This window comes from Camelus bactrianus, chromosome 19, assembly GCF_048773025.1.
Source record: "Camelus bactrianus isolate YW-2024 breed Bactrian camel chromosome 19, ASM4877302v1, whole genome shotgun sequence".
In the NCBI taxonomy this organism is placed as follows: Eukaryota; Metazoa; Chordata; class Mammalia; order Artiodactyla; family Camelidae; genus Camelus; species Camelus bactrianus.
In genome coordinates this window covers 34,756,934-34,762,933 of record NC_133557.1, presented here as the reverse complement: position 1 = coordinate 34,762,933, position 6,000 = coordinate 34,756,934, and positions in this window count along the sequence as shown.

Sequence of the window (6,000 nt, the reverse complement as noted above, 5' to 3'; positions counted from 1 at the left end):
ATTGGAAATGAAGGTTTTCTTGGGATTTTGACCCCACCAACAAGCAACGCAAACATACAGCCTGTAGTTAAGCCCCACGGTTGTGCTCCCCACTGGCTCTGCCCCTGCTTTCCTCACCCTTCCTATGAAGCTCTGGTCAAGGCATCACAGCCTGGCCGCTCCCCCACGGTCAGCCCACGACCCGGGGTTCCGCCGACTGCCCTCCCACCCGTGGGCTGCTGAGGACGGTGAGGAGAGCTCCGTGAGCTGGTTGGGCGACCCAGAGAGTGCGTCAGAGAAGAGCCTGCTGCTTCTGCTTCATTTCCGTGCCTTCTGATGCTTCTGCATTCCCAGCCCCGTGCAAAGATTTCACGTGGATTTAATGTTCGCAGAAAGCAGTTGGACCCCAGTGGATTTGCTTGTGTTAACAATAAGGGTGAAATTTGAATGAAATTGAATGAAATTTTAATACATGAAAAGGTCTTAATCTCAACACTCAGGATTCTCGGAATGAGCATTTTTCTCCCCTGGGAATTTTCCAAGGATGACTCCCTGTGGGATGTAAGCGCGAGGAGTGTTGGAAATCGGGTGTGTGGGCTCACAAGAGCTGCTGACCAAGCGCCACAGACCGAGCGGCTCAAACAAGAGACGCGGCACGTCTCACAGTTCTGGTGGCCAGAAGTCTGAGGTCAGGTGTGGGCAGGGCAGCTTTTGAAGAGGCTGTGGGGGGGGGGGGTCTGCTCCGGGCCTCCCTCCCGGCCGTGGTGTTTGCCGGCGTCTTTGGCGTCCTTGGCTGGTAGACGCGTCACCCCCGTCTTCGCCTCCGTGTTCTCCCTCCTGTCGTGTTGGACTTGGGGCCCATCCTGCTCCACTGTGACCTCCTGTTAACTAAACGCATCCACAATGACCCTGTTTCCACAAAGGAGGTCCCGTTCTGAGGGCCGGGGGTTAGGACGTCAACATGCGAACTGGGTGGGGACCCGGTTCAACCCTCCAGCCCACGACACGTGCTGGCAGGTCAGTGAGTGTGCAGCTCGAGCCCCTTACCAGACAGTCCACTGCAGAGATGTTTATGTGGCAAACGCTCCATTTCTGCAAATAAGCCAGGTCCACGTGGTCCGCCTCATCGGGAATTCCACACACAGCTCAACGCGCTCACAAATTCACGGTTCCGAATTAATTGGTTTTTAGGCCACGCATTTAGGTCAGATCACCCAGACACTCCATCTCATGTGGTGAAAAGAAATTAAGTCAATTTCCCCCCAGCCCCGCCAGACCCCCATGCTCATCGCGCAGGCCTGGTGCGCCGGCCCCGCAGGCCCGGGAGGAAGCCACCCTTTAAAGGCATTCTCATTATCTCTCCGGGAGATGTCATTAAGTACTGTAAACATGTCCTGAATGAGTCCATGTCACCGAGACTGCCAAGTGTTTATAGAATAAAACCTAGAAGCGCCCAGTGAGGTAAAATGGGGGGGGAGGGGAGAGGGGGAGAGAGAGGGTTTTTTTCAGAAAGGAAAAGAAAAGGACTTCTTGACCAACGAGTTAGGCGAACGATGAGGATTAAAACGTAAACCTGCCCTGAGGAGCTCTGCCCTCAGAGGAGAGTGGGCGGCACCCACCTGGCCTCAGGGCCACCTCCCTGCTCCCAGGCTCCCTGCAGACATTGCCAGTCGCACCCCCTGCCCTCTGGAGCCACACCTGGCAGACATTGCTAATCAACCACATCCATCCTGCCGTCAGAATCCACACCTGGCAGACATCGCTAATCAACCACACCCTCCCTGCCCTCTGGAGCCACACCTGGCCGACCTCGCTAATTGGTCACATGCATTTTTTGCCTCCAGCTTTCATGAGTCATAATCGACACGTGACAGTCTGTAAGATTAAGGTGTACATACACTTATAATCTGTTAACTAATTCCCACCACAGTAGCAGCCGCCACCTCCATCCCGTCCCGTGGCTGCCGCTCCTTCTTTGTGTAAGAGCGTTTAACACTACTGTCTCAGTGGCATTCAGGTGGCGCGCCCTCCTTGCGCTCTGAAGTCGCACCTGGCCTCGAGACTCCTGGAGACAAAGCGGCCTAGTCCCGCCGTCCACGCCGAGGCTCGGCCCGCCTGGTGTTCCCGTTTGCCGGGGGCCGTGGGTGTCCGGATTCGCGCCTTTGACTGTGCGCTCTAACGAGGAGAATGACTGGCCAAGACGAGCACGGCACGCGGTGATCTCACCCGGCATGCTGTTTACAATCAGGGTGAGGAAACAAGACGCTGGGAGGGCCGCGCTGACGTTAATCCCCAAGGGCCGACACCGGGCTCGCGCAGGCCCCAGGACAGTGCCCGGAATGGGGCGGATCAGCGCGCCGGCTTCCAGGGAGGGCGCGCGCGCCTCCAAGCCTCCCTGGGGCGCCGCCCGCGGCCCCCAGAGGCGCTGCCCCCTCACGCAGAAGGCAGGAGTGCCTGGGAGCGCCCCGCCCCACCGCGCCGGCCTCGCAGCGCGCTGGCAGCGGTAAAGCGCGGCCTCCCCCCCCCCCCCCGGCTGGGGTGCGGGAGACTGAGGTGCACGTTAAGCCCCGGAGTCTGGACAAGGGGCGGGCGGGGTGATTCAGGTGGGAGTACCTTCCGCACAACTCGGAGGTTGCACCCCGACTTGGCTTCCTTCCTCCTGCCCCGTGTCTCCCCTTCCTCAGCATCCCTGGGAACACTTTTTCAACACGCCATCCCTGGCACGTGAACGCTCATCTCCAGCACAGGAAGGTCTGCGGACACGAGTCTTCGAGGGCCCGGCACCAGCCTCACCTGTGATTTGTCCCTCTCAGGCGGGCAGACCTGCTCCGGGACTCGCCCGGCCTCTCCTCCCAGGCTGTGCCCGGCCAGGTCCGTGCCCAGGAGAGCCGGGGGCTGGAAGGGCTGGAGCAGATCCAGTGGGCTGCACGTGTGTCCTCCCTGGTGAGGACACACGTCACCTGCCCCACAGGCAAGGAGCTACGTGGAGCCTTCATGCCAGGGAGCCCCAGGAACCTGTTGTGGCCGCATCGGCTGACTCGAAACCATGGAAGACTACAAAAGCCACCCAGAAAACTCATGAGAAGAAACTGCAGGGGAGCACGATGTCTGGCAAGGATTTGGGGGGAAAGTTTTAGGTGTATAAAAATATTTGGTGAAGAAACTGAGAAATTACAAATAAAAATAACAAAATAAAAATCATACCACCACCCAGGAATGAGTGCTACTAAATTTTGTGCACACACGTGCACACTTAGCTTTAAGAATCACTTGAGACTTTTCTGTAACCTGCTTTCACTTAATCATGAACACCAATGACAGAGCATTTGTGAGGCTATCAGGTAATTTGCAAAATATTTAATGTAGCCCACAGGTGCAGTCATTTGTTCTGTTTTTAAATAAACAGGGAGCACTCTTGCACTAAATGGACGTTAGTGCCTTCAGACTAACACATTAGGAAACGGTGTGCTGTTCAGACGGGGCCAGTGCTGTTCAAGGCGACCTCCAGTCGTGAAATTTACCCTGCAGTGACCCGTTTTTAAAAACGTGGCGGGGCTCTTCAGCTGTTTGCTGCAGTTTAAAACCAGTTCAGCCAGAGCCAACTGCTTGAGAAGTCGGGTGAGAGAAATGGGTAAAATGTCTGTAGTCAAAGTTTCCACGTGAATGATGCTAGAGAATGTTCTAGTACATTTTTCCAAAGAGGAAATGCAGGTGGCCAACAGGCACATGAAAAGATGCTCAGTATCGCTGATCATCAGGGAAATGCAAATCAAACCCACAGTGAGGGACCACCTGACCCCTGTGAGAAGGCCTATCATCAAAAAGTCTGCAAACGACAGATGCTGGCGAGGACGTGGAGAAAAGGGAGCCCTCGTGCACTGCTGGTGGGAGTGCAAATTGGTGAAAACAGAATGGAGGCTTCTCGAAAACCTAAAAGTAGAACCATCCTGTGACCCAGCAATTCTGCTGTTGGGTGTATACCCGAAAAGGACCAAAACACTCATCCAAAAAGACACGTGCACCCAATGTTCGCAGCAGCATCGCTTACAAATTGCCCAGACATGCAGGCAATCTAAGCGTCCACCACCGGGTGACTGGCTAAAGAAGACGCCCCAAGGCCCTCCTGAAGCCCCCGGGCCCCCGCAGTCTGATCCGACCTCCGCCTGCCCACTCTGGACAGGGGGCGGTGGCCCTGCAGCCCGGGCCCCACCCCAGCCGCCCGGGCCCCCGGTACCCGCACGGTGTTTTCCTCAGAGTTGAAACCTGAATTCTGAGCTGAAGGGACTGGTCTGTGAGGGATGCGGGGTGGCGACAGCGGGTCCCTCCCCACCCGCCAGCACTCTGACGCCGGACCAGAGCACCTCAGCACGCGAGGGGACCATGGCGTCCACCCTAGCCCCTGCTTTGTGACCCTGGAGAGCACGTGCAGTGACTGTGGGTCCTGAAGTCAGCGAGACGGGGCCTCTCGGAGCTTGGTTTGTCTTATTGTCCACCTGTGCTGGGGTTCCTCCCCCAGAGCCCGTGGTCTGGGGGCTCCCCAAACTGACCCTCTGCGGGCAGCGTGTGTGTGATTCAGCAGACCCTGAAAGGCATGCGTGTTGGTCTCCCGTGGCTGCTGCAGCAAATGGCACCGACTTAGCGGCTTGAAACACACGCCTCTTTCCTGAAGCCTCTGTGACTGGGGGGTCCAGCCATTACCCATCTCACCAACGTCGCGAGGGGGGCCGAGCGGGTCTCCCTTCTGGAGGCTCCGGGGGCCGTTTCCTCCGGACAATCGCCCTCCGTGCCCGTTCTCCTTGGCTGCTGGCCGCTCTGCCCACCGTCGAAGCCCCAGGGGAGGGGCGGGGCCTGAGTCCTTCTCAGCCCCGTCTTCTCCCGTCTCCTTGTCTGCCTCCTTCTCCCACTTCTAAGGACTCTTGTGATTACACTGGCGTGCCACGAGCACGGTCCCCCAGAAAGCAGATGGGAAGCCCCACCGTGAGACGTCCTGTGCGCTCACTGGCCAGTGCCCACTCATCGAGGGCTCAGTGAGCCCCTGCTCCCCGCTGGGTGGGGTGCTGACAGGGTGAGGTCCAATCATGAAAGGAGAGGTGAGGGTGACGGCCACCTGACATGCTCAAGGCGGGGCTTTCCCTGGACGCAGGACGCCCAGTGCTGAAGCTGGGGGCGTCCCCGGCAATCTGGGGGCCTCGGTCACCCAAGGCGTGGTCTCTGCCACGAGGAACGTATGACCGCTCAAGAGGCATGAACACAGTGCCGGGAAGCCCACCTCCCTAGTAGGAGCTTTAAAGGGTCGGGACAGAGGGGGACAAAACCACGGCCCCTCTTCCCCGCGAGCACCCCGTGGGGGACGCTGACGGCGCGCCCAGCGCAGGCAACCTGGCTGAGCGCCACACACGCTGCCTTGTTTAAACCTCACAGCAGCTGCGTGAAGCGGGGACAGTTCTGGCCTGCAGTTTGCAAAGGAGGAAGCAGAGGGAGAGAGCTAACGGGCCGAACGTCACAGCCCTGCTGTGTCAGGTCAGGCTCCCCAGAGGCGAGCGTCCACTTCAGCAGGTCAGTGGAGAAGCAGGTGGCGAACCCAGCCTCGCAAGTTCCGAAGCCACTCGCTCCACTCTCCTCCATCCCGCCCGCTCTCACACTCTTGCCGATTTTCTTTAGATGTAAGATTTATGACTTTTCCCCCAAGAATTTTCCTTCTGCAGGAATACTCCTACGACAGGGTCCTACTGTGCAGCCCAGGGAACCGTGTGCGATTTCCCGTGATAACCTGCAACGGGCAAGACTCGGAGAGAAGCGCAGAGGTGTGTAGGTGTACGTACAAGGGGGTGGCTTTGCGGCACACCTGAAACCGACACCGTAAGTCAGTTACACTTCAACAAAAAACAAAATTTACTACAACAGAAAAGAGAATGCTAACCCACCAGGACTGGTGTTGCACAAATATTAAATATCAAATTTTATTATAATATAAATTACGAACACTCAGAGCCAGCAAGCTGCATGGCACGGAGGCAGGCG